A 16,659-nucleotide genomic window follows, 5' to 3' on the forward strand; every position below is an offset into this window, starting at 1 on the left:
ATAAATATAGCACTGCAGACCTGTCAAAAGTACATGTGCTTTTGACAACTTTCCTGTCTTGGTTGTGCTGCTATTTTAACTCTAATAAGGATATATTTTTCAGAATTTGCATCACATGTCATTACTTGGAATAGTATTGCATCATATAAATCTTTCAAAGTGTGTCAAAATTGTTCTAAAATTAGGTACACTTTGAGGATTTTTCCCCAATAAAGGCCTGTACCAGTAAAAAAAGATATTTCCAAGAACTGCTCTTAGACCATAACTATACCCAGGACTAGACACATTTTTATTTGTTGTTTTTTGCACTTCAGATATGGCTCATAAACTCGAATATCTGGCGTCCTCTTCTGAAGCACCGATTAAAAGCATAGCCATTGGTGTTGCTGCTTCCATACCAGAATTATCCATTTGAAATTTCTAGGGAGGGAGAAAGGGAGCAGTGGTCCAAAGGAAGTCACAAAGAGAACTCAGAGAAGTTGCTGCACAAGACAGTGCAGTTTCACAATAGAAAATAGAGGTTGTAACTTTGTATAGTATTGGAACCCTATATTTTATATTTTCCTGGAGACACCTGTATTTTCTAATGGAACTGTTGGGTAGCCTCTGATTTTTGAAATTGAGAGCGATTAACACGTAGTTGTCATTCAGTTTGTTAGCACCTGCACACCCGAGTGTGAAAGTGATTCATCTGATGAATGATGGGGGCATCCAAATTATGTTTGAGAGGCCGGATAAAACACCACAAGGGGAAGCTGCAAGAAATGAGAGGAAATTATGTGATTCATGAACAGCCATGGAAGACTGTGTGAAATGATTTGTTCAGTTCTGGTGTAAATCTGTTGTGTAATATTCCTGGGAATCTATATCAGGAGAATTTTTCTCCAGGGGCAAGAGCTTTATGATGAATGATTCTAAATACTTCACAGCAAAGGGGAATGTTAGAGGGCTATCTGGGGATGATTCCACATATATTTGCTTGAACTGTTCTTCGGGGTGTGCTGAACTTTTCTGATAGGATGAGAGTGTTTGTAACTCCAGTAAGACCAGCCAATATGCAGGTAACTTCTAGAAATCAGTACGCCTAATTGCAAGACCTAGAGCAAGTGAGATCCTGGTTGATTCCTGCTTTGGAGAGAATGTCGGCAGCAGGACAAGAGAAAGGAGAAAAGTGTCCAGCTTGCAGAACTCTTCTTCTATGCCTTGCTGTGCATGGACCTCACTGGCTAGCAATCATGGGTCCAGGTGAAAGAGGATAATAATAATAATAATGAGCACTTATATAGCACAAATTATAGAATACATGTCCAGCATGTTGAAATCATAACTTAATTCCTGATCCTACGTGGCTCTCACTGTAAGCACACCTCCCACTATTGAATTCAGATTCTGTGTGGATACAGGGGTCTGTCCATGAAGATCTCATTGCAAGATTGATGCCTTATTCAGGACTGATCAATGAACTGCTTCATATGCTGAGAAAAATCATAGTTACTCTGCATGTAAGACCATGGATGGACAGTACTGTGTAGATATATGTTAAACTTTATATTTTATTATTTACGTGTACAATGGTTGCACTTTCAAAGTATCTTCTAGGTTACATGATAACCATTATATTTCTTAGCATATGCGCAATGTGCCTTAGGTGGCATGTGACCATGATTCATCACCGAATTTGGTCCGCTGGTTGGATCATTAGCTTCCGCAGCATGGCCCGGATACTGATGGGGAGTGCTCCGTGAACGCTGATCCATGTTCCCCACTTCTTCACATGGAGAATACTGATGGAACCAGTAATATTTCAATGTTGCTAACTCTTGCAATTTTTTGAGAATCTCACAATATCTGATGTCTTTCTTAATGCCCCAGGTCCTGTAGTCATGTGATTATGTGAGAATAGCAGCTTTCATTTAAAAAAAAGGAAGTTTGTCAAGAAAAGCTGAAAAATGTGGACTCCACAGGCTCAAAAACCAGAAGGCAAATAAAAAGGACCCCAAATGTGGTAATGATTTTCCAGGCAATCTCATTATGTTTTTCGGGCCTGACTCATGAGTTTTGAATATATGGGGTGGGGAATACCAATTTCCCCAAATGCAAGACTTTTTCAAGTGATGACAACTATATTCATCTGTTTCATAAATTTATTATTCTATTGTATTATTGTTGCTGCTTTTTGCAATGCATCTATACTTAGGCAATGATTTTTTTTTTTGAAGTAACCTTCCCTTGAAAGTTGAAGCAATCAATAAAATCCCTTCTCCATACTCTAGCTTTAGTGATGGCCTTAAGTCTGCCCCTTCCGCAGCAACCTGCCCAACCTACATTTCTCTATATTCCTGCAAGTACACTTTGTGCTAAATTAAATATTTTAATTAAAAATGATATTTAAACAGTACAAAAGAGGAATTGTCTGAAAAGAAGCATCTGAAAAACAAAAAGGAAAAACGTGTAGCTTTCTTGAGTTGTTCAGAGTGAGGTGTAACAGTCAGCTTCTTTTTTTATTAAGTAAATATTATACACTCTTTTCCATCAGACACCCATGGAGAGGATGAGAAGCAGATAATTGTATTAATTAAAGTTCAGTGTGGGAGATTTTACAACTGTGTTCATCATGCTTTTGTTTATTTTAATGTAAATGTCCAGCTGCAGAAGTTCTATGGAAACTTATGTTTTGGACTTCATTGATTAAAATAGATATCTCATATAATAGATCTTACACATGATCCTCCAGCCCCCCAGCATTTAAATTAATGCAAACAGTGTTGGCAATTTCCAAATTTAGAAAATAAAGCACCTTTGCTGGCAAGATTGAATTCTAAATCCAATAGCTAAACTAGAAATCTCTGGGGGGTAAAATCCTGGCCCCACTGAAGTTAGTGGTATTTCACCTTAAGCATTTTACTGGATGTGTTAAATTTTAATACATTTATTTAAAATCTGTTGGGGTGTATTAATTTGTTAGAATCATGTTCATGAAGATATAGATGAAAAAATTGTATCTGGTTGTAAAGGGTAAAAATTTGACCATTCTTTACTCCAGTTTGGTTCATAACTCTTTGTGCCTGCATCTTTGGACTAGTCTTCTGTTGCATTCTCTCCCCCAACCCCATTCCCTTAAAGGAGCCATTGACTATTTTCTTCCTCCTGGCATGACAATGCCCCCCCACTCCTAGAACATTGTAAAGCTCCCTTTATTAAAGCCCTTTGGCTTGTGTTAACTCATTTTGCCTTTTCTGTTGGACTTATGTTTTATCTCTTAGTGGATTCTGAACATTAATATTTGGTTGCCTCCACCCTTAATTTCCATGACTGGTTTTCTTCTTCAGATTATTGAGCAGCATCTTGTGAAGCCACATTGGCCAATTCTTATTTTTCCATTCTTCATTTCTAGAAGGATTGCACCTTAATTATGGTGTCTCTTACAATTCCCCAGCTCGTTCCCACACTGATGAATTTTAATATTTTTCCCATTGCTTTTTATTTATTGCATTTCTTCATTCCCCAAAATCATAGAACAATAGAATCATAGGGCTGGAAGGGACCTAGAGAGATCATCTAGTCCAGTCCCCTGCACTCAAGGTAGGACTAAGCAGACAATCCCTGACTGTTTGTCTAACCTGCTCTTAAAAAATCTCCTATGATGGAGATTCCACAGCCTCTCTAGGCAATTTATTCAGTGTTTGACTACCCTGATAGGAAGTTTTTTCAAATGTCCAGCCTAAACCGCCCTTGCTTCAATTTAAGTCCATTGCTTCTTATCTTATCCTCAGAGGTTAATGAGAACAATTGTGACAACCTTTTATGTACTTGAAAACTGTTATCATGTCTCCTCTCAGTCTTCTTTTCTCCAGATGAAACAAACTCAGTTTTTTCAATCTTCCCTCAAAGGTCATGTTTTCCAGATCTTTAGTCCTTTCTTGTTGCTCTTTTCTGGACTTATTCCAATTTGTTCACATCGTTCCTGAAATACGGTGCCCAGAACTGGACACAATACTCCAGCTGAGGCCTCTAATCATCATGGAGTAGAGTGAAAGAATTACTTCTCATGTCTTGCTTACAACACTCCTGCTAATACCTCCAGAATGATGTTTGCTTTTTCTGCAACAGAGTTACACTGTTCACTCATATTTAGTTTGTGATCCACTATGACTCAGGCTAAGATTTTGTCATGGATATTTTTAGTAAAAGTCACGGATAGGTCACAGGCAATAAAGAAAAATTCACGGAAGCCTGTGACCTGTCCGTGACTTTTACTAAAAATATCCATGACAAAATGGAGAGCTCAGCTGCAGGGTCCCCATACCACCCCGAGCAGCTAAGCAGTTGCGGGGGCGGCTTGGAGCTCTGGGAATGGCAAACTGCGTCCACTGGGAGACTCGGGCAGCCATGCAAATGTAAACAAAGTGTCTTGCGGCCCGCCAGCAGATTCCCCAGATGGACGGTGTGTGGCCCACGGGCCGCAGGTTGCCCACCACTGATCTAGACAGTATCTCACTAGTTTGTTTATGAGAAGGTCTTGTGAGACAGTATCAAAAGCCTAATAATGTCAAGATATACCACACCTACTGCTTCTCCCCCTCCAGAAGGCTTGTTCCTCTGTCAGAAAAAGCTATTAGGTTGGTTTGCCACAATTTGTTCTTGACAAATCTGCTGATTGTTACTTATCTCCTTATTATCTTCTAGATGTTTGCAAATTGATTGCTTAATTATTTTCTCCATTATCTTTTTTGGGTACTGAAGTTAAGTGGACTGGTCTGTAATTCCCAGGGGTGTCCTTATTTTCCTTTTTATAAATGTGCACTATATTTGCCCTTTCCCAGTCCTCTGGAGTCTCTCCTGTCTTCCATGACTTTTCAAAGATAATCTCTAATGGCTTAGATATCTCCTCAGTCAACTCCTTGAGTATTGTAGGATGTATTTCATCAGGCCCTGGTGACCTGAAGACATCTAACTTGTCTAAGTAATTTTTAACTTGTTCTTTCTCTATTTTAGCCTCTGATGCTACCTCATTTTCACTGGCATTTACTATGTTAGACATCCAATCTCTACTAATCTTTTTGGTGAAAACTGAAACGAAAAAGTCATTTGGCACTTCTGCCATTTCCACATTTTTCTGTTATTGTTTTCTCCCCGACCCCCCATTGAGTAAAAGGCCTATCCTGTCCTGGGTCTTCCTCTTGCTTCTAATGTATTTGTAGAATGTTTTCTTATTACCCTTTCTGTCTCTAGCTAGTTTAATCATGTTTTGTGCCTTGGCCTTTCTAATTTTGTCCCTACATACTTGTGTTATTTGTTTATATTCATCCATTGTAATTTACCTAGTTTCCACTTTTTGTAGGACTCTTTTTTGAGATTCAGATCACTGGAGATTTCCTGGTTAAGCCAAGGTTGTCTCTTGCCATGCTTCCTATCTTTCCTGTACAGTGGGATAGTTTGCTCTTGCTCCATTAATAATGTCTCTTTGAAAAACTGCCAACTCTTTTGAACTGTTTTTTTCCCTGAGACTTGCTTCACCTGGGATCTTATCTACTAACTCCTTGAGTTTGCTAAAGTCTGCCTTCTTGAAATCCCTTGTCTTTATTGTGCTGTTTTTCCTCCTACCATTCCTTAGAATTGTGAACTCTATCATTTCGTTATCACCTTCACCCAAGCTGACTTCTACTTCCATATTATTAACCAGTTCCTCCCTATTTGTCAAAATCAAATCTAGAACAGCCTCTCCCGTAGTAGCTTTCTCCACCATCTGAAATAAAAAAAATGTCTCCAATACCTTCCAAGGACTTGTTAGATAATCTGTGCCCTGCTGTGTTATTTTCCCAACAGATGTCTGGGTAGTTGAAGTCCCCTATTACCGCAAAGTCCTGTGCTTTGGATGATTTTGTTAGTTATTTTAAAAAGCCTCATCCACCTCTTCTTCCTGGTTACGTGGTCTGTTGTAGACCCCTACCATGTTTTTTACCCCTTTTATCCTTACCCAGAGATTTTCAACAAGTTTGTCTCATATTCCCAACTCAATCTCAGTCCAAGTGTATATATTTTTAATATATAAGGCAACACCTCCTCCCTTTTTTCCCTGCCTGTCCTTCCTGAGCAAGCTGTACCCTTCTATACCAATATTCCAGTTATGTGCATTATCCCACCAAGTCTCTATGTTGCCAGCTGCGTCATAGTTGTGTTTAGTAATTAGCATTTCAAGTTTTTCCTGCTCACTAGGTTAGCCAGTCTGTATCCAAATATGCTCTTCCCCTTCCTTGATAGGTGAACCCCATCTCTGCTTAGCAATTCTTCTTCCAGGAACAGCATCCTGTGGTCAAGAAAGCCAAAGCCCTCCAAGCAAAACTATCCTCACAGCCATAAATTCTAATATTCTAGAATCTAATTTCCTTGTACTTCTTAATTCTCCAATCCCATTCCATATATTTAAAATTCAGATATCTTGTGGTTCCACATTTCCCTATTGTCCTAAGATTCTCAGTAATTTTCTTTCCCTATCAGAAGTAGATCCAGGATGAACTCTCCGGTTCGGGATGAAAAATGAAGTTGTCTTCAACACAACTGAGGAACCTCATCTGATGAAACCTATGTTGATGCGTACATTTTAAACAAAAAATACAAGGATAGATAAAAATCAACCATGTGTACAAAACCTACAGCTTTGAATACTATGAGAGCTGGTGGAGGAATTTTTTACTCCCCTTTTCTTGGGCCAGATAACCTGTATGATAACTTACTGTTTTGCACTTCATTCCTCATACCCTCATCCAAAGAATTTCTCTGCCACTCTCCCAAATTTTTAGATTTGTATCATTGTGAACACTTTTGATGGGCAGTGCCTATCCCCTCCAACTTTTCTCCCCTTTCTGTCTTGCCTATCAGACTAATCTCTTCTATGTTGACATTCCATATCTGAGGAGAGTCCTACTTTGTTTCCCCACCTCATCATCTGAATATGTTGATAACTATTTTATTTTTAACTTTTGAGGCTTAATTTTTCATGTCAGAAATGGTCTTTTTCCTAAAATGTGGTGATTTCCTGATATTTAATCTACCTGCTTTTTTCTTTGAGTGATGCACTCCTCCCAAATCCACAACCGTTAAAAAAATTAAGGCATCATTCCATCTATACAGATACAGAAAACAATAGATACTATGTATAATGTACACCTAACATTACTTTCATTTAGATTTTTTATGTTCTTGGAAATCTTATTGCAAAACACATTCTGTGCAGCTCTTTCTGCATGCTTGAAGGGATTTATGGATTGCTCCTGTGCAAAGTGTGCCAACCAACATAACACTTCAAGGTAATCTACAAATGTCTGGCAACCTAGCTAGTATTAATCCTGAAATGCTTTGAACACAGGTTGTCTCAAACATATTTCTATAATTAATGTAGGCTAATGCACTCCATCTACCTCCTCCCCACCACCTTCTTTTAGAGGTCTGCAAAGCCCCAAACCCCACTGCTTCCATGTGACTGCCAGCTCCGTAGTGCATAGAAAATAAAGTATTAGGGCTTTATCCTGGGAGACACTGAGCTCCCTCAATGCCCCTTCATTTAAGTGGGGGTTGAAGAAGCTCACAGGCATTGCTGAACAATCCATGCAATCTGACATGTCTAAAATAAAACCTTTATTACAAATGTACAACACTGGGGATGAGGTACATGGAAGTGGGACTTGGCTTTTCTCTAGAGAAAAGGTCCGGTGTTCACTTTTGTTCTACAGTATGTTGAGGCCTCAAAACTGAATGGGAGCTGGATCTAGATTTTGTGTGGACTGGAAAGAGTATTGGAGAAAATAATTTCCTTTAGAAATGCTCCTTAAAATGCTAGCCAACAGGTTAGCATTTAATAATGCTAATATAGTATTTTTTAAAAGAAAGATATTTAAAGTACTTCTCACTATTATTTGATAGATTGAAATATGTGAATTGACATGTATCGTGGAGAAATAATATATTGTGGTGATGGGAAATCTACAAATAGTTAGAGGCATGCATTACAATGTATATTGTCTCTGCATGTTGGCTTTTAAGTCTTCATAAGATATAGTATAAAATCAACTCTCTAATCTGGAATAAACCAGTGTCCCTATTAGCTCATTAAAATGAACATTTTTTTTATTAAACACACCTCACACAGACAATTTGAATAGTACCTATAACAGACAGCACATTCGATTAATCATATTCAATTAAAGAATAACGGTTGCTGTATTTCACCACGGGCTAAATCAGTTTTCCCTCTTGGATTTTTATGTGGTAGTTATTTTCCAAAGATTCAAGATATGTACATTTTGTAGCTTTGATTGGCAACTGTAATATAAATTAGACCATGCTTGCTCACTAATTGCTCATGCAGGCATCCACTTTGCAGGGAACATGTATTTGAAATAATGGCAAGAAAATTAAACAGTTCTTCTCCTGAGTTGTTAATTCTAATCATCATAAAGCCCTTTTCCTGCGGGAAATTATATTCTTTCACACTGCATTTGGGAATCTCCTCTGCAGAGCCTATCTCAGCTCTTCCTGTGGCAGGACCTCCTCTCCATGACTGACAGATGCAACTCCTTTTGGCCCAGTGGATTTTCTCCATTTCTTTCAGTTTTCTTCCACAGATTTTTTTTCTCATCTCCTTTCATGTTAGGGTGGAGACATTTTTTTAATACTATTGACTCTCTCCTCTCTCTTGCTTTGCCCCTTTGTTTCTCCTTTCATTTATGTGCTCTGAATCTCTTCCTGTGGCCCTGTTTCTGCTCTCTTTGCTGTTCACCTTGTACCTTCAATCCATCCACTCCTACCTTTCTTCTCTTCCTACTTTGCCCAGTTTTATCTCTTGGTCTGTATCCTTCAACTTCCTTTCCCCCTTGCTTCTAGGTTTCTCACAAATGCTATATCCTCTCCCTTCTTTTGCCTGGTTCAGTTGGTGTTTCCACTTTGCCCAAAAAAGCTACCTTGAATTATTTGAGTTATTTCCTCTCCTATCCTGTTCCCTGGTCCCAGCCAGAACAAACTGATCACAGATTGTAAATCCTTAAGGAAAAATTATGTTACTTTATTTTTATTTTATGTTTTATCTCAAAAGAACATTTGTACAATAATTAACATCTTGTACAGTCATTTACTTTTATTTTCAGGTCTAAGTCTTCAAAGGCAGACTTATCCATATTTATAAGTTTCACAATGTTGACAGAGATTTGTTGACCTTTTCTAATATATCTCTCAAATTGATCTACTTCCTAGAACAAGTAACATATCCATAATAAGCAGCCATTATTAATTTCTTTGATAATTGATTTTTCACAGAGTGGTAAAGCAGTGTGTGTTGTAGATTCAAAAGCTTTGTGAAACAGGTCTTTGCCACCAGCAAACAGAATTTTGAATTGCTTCTTGCATTTGACTCTAAATACAGTTTTAACAGTGAACAATTTTGTTCTTCTCATTCTTGACTAAATGTACAAAATTAACTTTTAGTTACATTTTTGTCTTTTCTTTAAAGCTTTATTAATAAACATTATTCTCTGACTTGCCATGGTCTCCTTAACTAGATGAGCTTGTTCTTATGGCATGCTTGAAAAGGTCTGAACAGCCAGTTGACCTGAAAAAACATGAGTACAAAACAGATTGTGTCAAAATTCCTGTTAAGTGTCTCACAGAAAGTGAATAGTAATACTGCCTTGCTCTTATTCTTGGTTCCAGAACTTTCCCTATCATTGTCTAGCTAGGGCTTCGACCTAAAGGAATGTTTCAAATGTTTGACAATTAAGAGACGGCTCAGAGGGGAAACTGAAAAAAGGGCTTCTGTTTGTGCCAAGGCCAGGTAACATAGTCTGATTAAATCTCTCTGCCTTTTTATGTCATACTTCTTATTCATCCATTCTCAACTATTTTGCATGGTGAGCTCTGAAATAGTCAACATCCTCAGCTCAAATTCAAGTGAGCAGGAGCAACCCCAAGCAACCAAAGAGGCTCAGATTTAAGTGGGACTCAGGGACACTACATAAATGATTAACCCTGGAGATGTCTCTTGCTCTTTCTTTCTCCTAACTGATTGTCTCTGATAGCTGAAGCTTTTGTGATACTGAGGTAGAGAATCTGTTCTGTTCTCTTCTCTTCTCTTGGCAAACCTGAGAAAGCACCTCCCCACTCTAAAAGAAATATTGTTGGTAATGGCTCTTCATCCCTACAAATCTAGGCTAAAGCAGTCTTCCCTCTTATTTTTCTGGTTGAGGTTTGCCTTCTATTCTCATTGACTTCTCCATTTGAAGAGTAGTGGAGAGACTTCAATTTCGTAGGCTTGGGCACTATCACATTTGGGGTGAAATCCTTCCTACTGAAGTCAACAGAAGTTTTGCCATTAACGTCAATGGGGCTGGGATCTCAGCCCTAAATTCTGTTTTCACAGCTCTGCCACATGTTTATTGTATAATCTTGGACAAAACTTCGGTGCCTCAGTTTCCCTCACTGAAGAAAAGGAAATTAGTACTTAGGAATGAAATGCAGGATGCCCCATGTATCCACAATCACTTGAGTTTCTTCTTTACTGTGACTAGACTTGATCTAAAGCTAGTCAAGATGGACTCCTAATGATATTTTCACAATACTCAAAAAGCCTCTGGCTATCACGAACATTATATACTCTTCTAGACAATGAATGTCAGAGAGAGGTGGATAAGTGGATAAGTTCTTCCACACACTGGCTAGCAGAGAGATTGTAGCTGCCTCACAATGCATACAGGGCTGACGTCAGGTCCTTGACACTCTTGAAGTCCATCACTTCATGAAGCAAGCTGAGAGGAAGGCTTGTCCAGTGGTTAGAGCATTAGCTTCAGACATGGGAGAGCTGCGTTCAAGTCCTTGTTCCTCCATAGATTTCCTATCTGACTGTGGGCAAGCCATTTAGCTTCTCTGTCTCTGAGTTTTCCATCCGTAAAATGGAGATAATCTTATTAACCTACTTCATGGGTTTTATGGCTAAATATACTGTGAGATGCTCAGAGACTGTGGTAATGGGGGCCATATAAATAGCTAAAATAGAAAGATCTAGAGACACAAGCCAGTTCAAAACTTTGTGATGTACTTTGTACACTGCCAGTCATTAAAAATGTTGTTCAGTTGCTCAACCTTTTGAATTAAATTTTTGCTATAGTTCATTACTTATTAGCTCTGCACTTAAACGTACATCAAGGAGAATAACAACATGAAGGGACTGATTAGCTCAATTACACTGCCCACACCTAGATAGCGTCTTTTTAGACTGCAATTCTGAAACATGATGTTTTAGGAGACAATAAAACAATCTGTCCCCTTTCATCTATTATGGTCTCCTCGTTTAAGAGGCTTTTGTGCTTTTTTTTTCAATCCAAGGAATAAAAATAGAGTTAATGTTGGTTTGCCATGCGCTGCAACCTCTGGTATCTTAAAACTGTATAATACATGTGCTGATTACTCTTTGTTTCAAAGCCTGGTAATCTTTGCATACCGTCACAGTTTGAGACTTGCTCCCACCTGCTAGCTATTTTCTCCCCATCTCTCTAGCGGAGTTGGGGTTTTTTTTCCTGCTCTTCTCTAAGCTGTATTATTTATTTTGTGTCTCTGACATCAGTACATACTCTGTAAAGATGACAGATTTGTCTATCTGTTTCTATCTATATGTCCTCTAATCTAATATTTTTATACCATGCTCCTCAGAGTGATGTGTGAATGCCTTCCATAAATTATCAATGTACAGTGTAAAGAATCTTCTGAGATCTAATGTGGTTTCTTTCTTCTTTCCCAGTAAACATCTGGAGAGTTTTTTCGCCTTGTTTGTGTCCCCGCGTCTCCTCTTTTCATCTAGTTTCTTTTCCTTCCTTTGTTCATATTTTTTATTTTTGTGGAAAATAAGTACTTTACGTTTTTTCTGAAAGCAGTCAGATTTAGTGGTCATTCTCACCTCCTCTGTAACAGTGACGTGGTTTTAATTGAACTGCCAGTAAAACTTTGTTTGCCACTCTCATTAGTTTGACAGTTTCATAGATCCTGGGAAAGTAGCTGTCCAGGGGAAAAAATGGTGTTTTCTTAGTGTCTGGTCTAATGACATTGAAAGGACTTAAAGATGAGAACTGAGACCTTGAATTTGACTCTGGATTCTGTGAGGTGCCAGGGTAGCGAGCAGAATATTGGGATTCTGTGAATTGATGAGTATTCCTTATGGGACTATGGGTTGCTGTGTTCTGGCCCAGTGGCAGCCTTTTTAAGGATGTTGTACTCATTTTTAAATATAGTGAGTTGCAGTTGTCCAGCCTACAGGTCACAAAGACATAGATTACACTGTAGGTAAACACATGCAATTAAATAGTCAGTATCAACAATTAAAATATGTCCCAATGTGCAAAGTGAATAATTTAATTAACGGAAAAATTGGACCTTCCTTAGAATAGGCTAAATTGGAGGTCTGTATCATGAAGTGGCAATGTTTGGATGTCTCTGAAACATGTTGTCATAAATATAAAGGGAAGGGTAACAACCTTCCTGTATACAGTACTATAAAATCCCTACTGGCCAGAGGCACAATATTCTTTTACATGTAAAGGGTTAAGAAGCTCAGGTAACCTAGCTGGCACCTGACCAAAAGGACCAATAAGGGGACAAGATACTTTCAAATCTGGGGGGTGGGGGGAAAGGCTTTTGTCTGTCTGTTCTGTGTGCTTGCCAGAGAGAAATCAAGTAAGCAAGCAATCCAACTCCATTAGAATTAGTAAGTACTAGCAAGGAAATGCGTTAGTTTACTTTTGTTTTGGCTTGTGGTGTTCTCTGAGAGGAAGGTGTATTCCTGGTTTTGTTTTTGTAACTTTAAAGTTTTTGCCAAGAAGGAAATCCTCTGTATTTTAAATCTGATTGCCCTATGAGATTAGCTTCCCTTCCAATTTTACAGAGGTGCTTCTTTTACCTTTTTTCTTCCTAATAAAGTTCTGTTTCTTTTAAGAGCCTGGCTGATTTCTCTATTGTCCTAAGACCCAGGGGTTTGGGTCTGTGATCACTTTGTAACCAATTGGTTAGGATATTATTCTCAAGCCTCCCTAGAAAAGGGGGTGTAAGGGCTTTAGGGGATATTTTGGAGGAATAGGAACTCCAAGTGGTTCTTTCCCTGATTCTTTGTTAAATCACTTGGTGGTGGCAGCGTACCCTCCAAGGGCAAAAAGTTTGTGCCTTGAGGAAATTTTACCCTAAGATGGTAAAAATAAGCTTAGGGGGTCTTTCATGCGGGTCCCCACATCTGTACCCTAGAGTTCAGAGTGGGAAGGGAACCCTGACACATGTCCTTCTGAAAAAGAATATGCCCTATTTCATATTGTCTCCATAAACCTTTCAGTTACACCATTTATTCTTTAAATAATACATCCTAAGTTATCCTGAGGTAGTGTCACATTGGTGATTTTCTACATATTCCAGGTACATCTCTTGCTTTTGAAATTAAAGAGAAGCTGATCCAAATCACTGGATTTTGAACATCCCCAGTCTTCAGTTATGTTCAAAATCTAGATCTGAATTTTGCAGCTTGAGACCATCTTTACTTGAAATATATTTTCATTTTCTATATTTGACATTTGTGGCTAAAACTATCCAGAAAATTTAAACAATAGACTTTTGGAGTTCACATCATTTTAGCCACATCTCAAAGGCACCACCCCATTCGAAAAAAACTGGCAGCCTCTTTTGAGAACATTTCCAGAATAAGAGGAGTGTTGCAGATGGCTTGGCAGCACTGTATGTATAAAGAAATGTACATCCTGTGCCATTCTTACACGCTGTTTGCTTCTAGACAGAAATACCAGTCTTCTGTTGCTGAACTCTAAAATTCTCCAGAAACTAAAACAAACAAACAAACAAATGTATGATGTCATTTAAAAGAATCTTAGAGAAGTTTAAAAGTACACAAAGATTTATCGTTTCTGAAAACACAGAGAAAATATTAGACTGAAAGCAAACAGGAGGGTAAATTTAAATGTTTGAAGTGGCTTATAAGGACAGACTAAACATAATATCTAGCCACACAGTTGGGTAAAAAGAATAGCGAAAGTAAATGTTGGGAAACGTATTTTTCTAAACTCTAGGCACTGCCAAACAGAGTGGGTAGTTTTGGACATGCTATTGCCTTACCCCTTTGGAATTATGTTTCTGGTTTCATCCAAGATCTCCCTTGGAATGTTTGGGTACACCACTATTGATGTGGCCTGGTCTGATTTTTCACACTAAGGCCTTATCTAACAACCTTTGTACCCATTTTTCAGCAGTAGGGCTATTGCTACTCTATACAGACCTCAAGTGTCTTTATATCGACCTAAAGTGTCACAAAAAACTACGGATACTAAAAACACCTGAGCACTTTGTAGGAAAGATAATGTATAAAACAAAACTTAATTGAGCAACTGCTTAGTTGATTACCCATACTACCTTTCTTGGGGTTCTTTTAATTTTGATTGCTTAACTAAAGACGAGGACTCAAGAGTTGAGCTTAGTTTTGTAAAGTTTTATTGACTACTGTATCTTTAACAACAGCACAAATAGTATAGGATGTAAGAAGGCAAAAATGGTATTGGACTATGATTTGGCTAACACAAACTAGAAATGTGGCCGATATAACCATTCAAATTTTCAAAATCAAATCACATAACCAGGGTGGGCAGGAATGGTGTCCCTAGCCTCTATTTGCCAGAAGCTGGGAAAGGGTAACAGAGGGATGGATCACTTTATGACTACCTGTTCTGTTCATTCCCTTTGGGGCACCTGGCATTGGTCACTGTCAGAAGACAGGATACTGGGCTAGAGGGACCTTTGGTCTGACCCAGTAGGGCCATTATTATATTCTTGTATTCTAATAGGAAATAACACTTATACTCAATTACTATCTCGTGGAGGTGACTTTGTTTAGTTTTGATTGAGTCCCTCAGAATAGGGCTTCACTTGTGCCAATTGGTTATCAACTCTGCTGTTGCTAATGCAACAGAGGAAAAACAATCCCAAACTGGATCACAGTAATTACATGCCGATTCATCAAGGTCTCCTTCCCAATGGAGCTACAGTAGTCAACCCTTGTAACCTATTTCCCAGTGAATGATACTAGCCCCAGGACCTAACAGTCCGAACTACCTAAAATAAACTCATACCTTTATGACAGACAGTATAGACTGAGTGAAGTTCAAAAAGCTTGCACACTTGGTCTCATTATTATATCTGTATATACCTAGAACTTAAAAGGCAGTATGAAATCATTAATGACAGCAGACACTTGTACCATTTTCTACAGTCTTGTTTAACAAGCGTGACTTGTTCAGTTTTAAAGCTACTTTAGAACCTGTTACAAAACAAGCACACACACAGTAACTCTGTGACAATCTTTAGAACACATACCTCAGCATGTACGTTTCCTTTATAATTTGGTTCCAGTTTCAGGAAATGGTCAATTGACTGATTTGGGTTGTCATCCAAGAGAAAGTCTGTGTATTACTTATCACCAGATCTTTGCTCAGGTGTCAGCTTTCAGCTCAGTTGTCATTCACAGCAGGCGTTGACATGGCACCACAGTTGGAGCAAAGAACGGACATGATGGTAGTCTTTTCTAAGTGTGCTAGCGGGTAACCCGAATTGCTGGAAAATAGAAAGAGACAGTTAAAGGTACCTATCTGAGACAGGTACTTGGTGTCACCAGAAGGACTCCCAGGTGGCTGACCCAGGACCTCCGTCTTCTCCCTTCCAGGAGTCTTTGGGTTTCAGGAAGTGATGTGCTGAAGGGAACAGGGTGTTTTACCTATTTCTTCTGGGTGGTCCAACTTGGTTCCTCTTCTTGGAAGTGCTGGGGCAGACCAATCAGATGGTGACCCATACTTCTGCTGAAGATCCAAAATGTCCAACAAAATGAGAGTTGTCCTTTCTCACCATGCAATGAGCGAATGAGACATCAAATTTTGAGATATTGCAACCGGGACTGGAATTTTCCAGTATCTTTGTGCAGTACATCTTCCGTAAGACAAATTAGGTCATAAGTCTTGATCTTTGATCTTCCTGGCACAGCAACTGGTTTGCTGCGGTCAGTAACTTACCTCTGCAAGTCACTGTCCCTGGGCCCCTTGGCAGTGCCTTCTTTCGCCAACTTTGCAGTTATGCTTGCTCAAGCAGCAGTTTTCCAATCAAGGCTGTGATAGCTGCTGCAATGACCAGTTTAAAGTTCATATAATTTACACAAAGTCTCTCCATATTTTTTGACACTCTTTAAACTTGCTTTAACAGTCTATTATACAGTGCAAAGTCACTGTACTTCTTCCTTTTATAACTTTAATATGAATACAACCCCTTTCTTTCCTAACAGGTTTGCCCACAAAGTAAACCCTGTCATTAAAGATTACAATATTTTGCCCAAAGCTGTATCTCTTATAATTGACTTCCCCTTTATACACATTTTAATTATAATACTAGATTCCATGAAGGTCCCTATTTTACTACTGTATCTGACATATCCTATAATATCAATGCTTGATATACGTGGAATATGATTTTAATTTGTTTACTTATTCACAGATGTAGCGGGGAGGGGAAGTCTCTGTAGATGCACTGGGGATATACTCTTGCACAAGGCTGCAGCAACTCTGAGTTTCCTCATGCTATTGAAGAAATCTA

The 16,659-nt window shown here is 38.6% G+C and overlaps 1 protein-coding gene across 1 annotated transcript in view; it reads left to right on the forward strand.

Moving 5' to 3' along the window:
* ITGBL1 (integrin subunit beta like 1) overlaps positions 1 to 16,659 on the forward strand; it is a 254,672-nt gene that overhangs the window by 71,120 nt on the left and 166,893 nt on the right. The gene's annotated exons all lie outside the window — the stretch shown is intronic.

The sequence above is a fragment of the Chelonia mydas genome, chromosome 1 (genome assembly GCF_015237465.2).
Source record: "Chelonia mydas isolate rCheMyd1 chromosome 1, rCheMyd1.pri.v2, whole genome shotgun sequence".
In the NCBI taxonomy this organism is placed as follows: Eukaryota; Metazoa; Chordata; order Testudines; family Cheloniidae; genus Chelonia; species Chelonia mydas.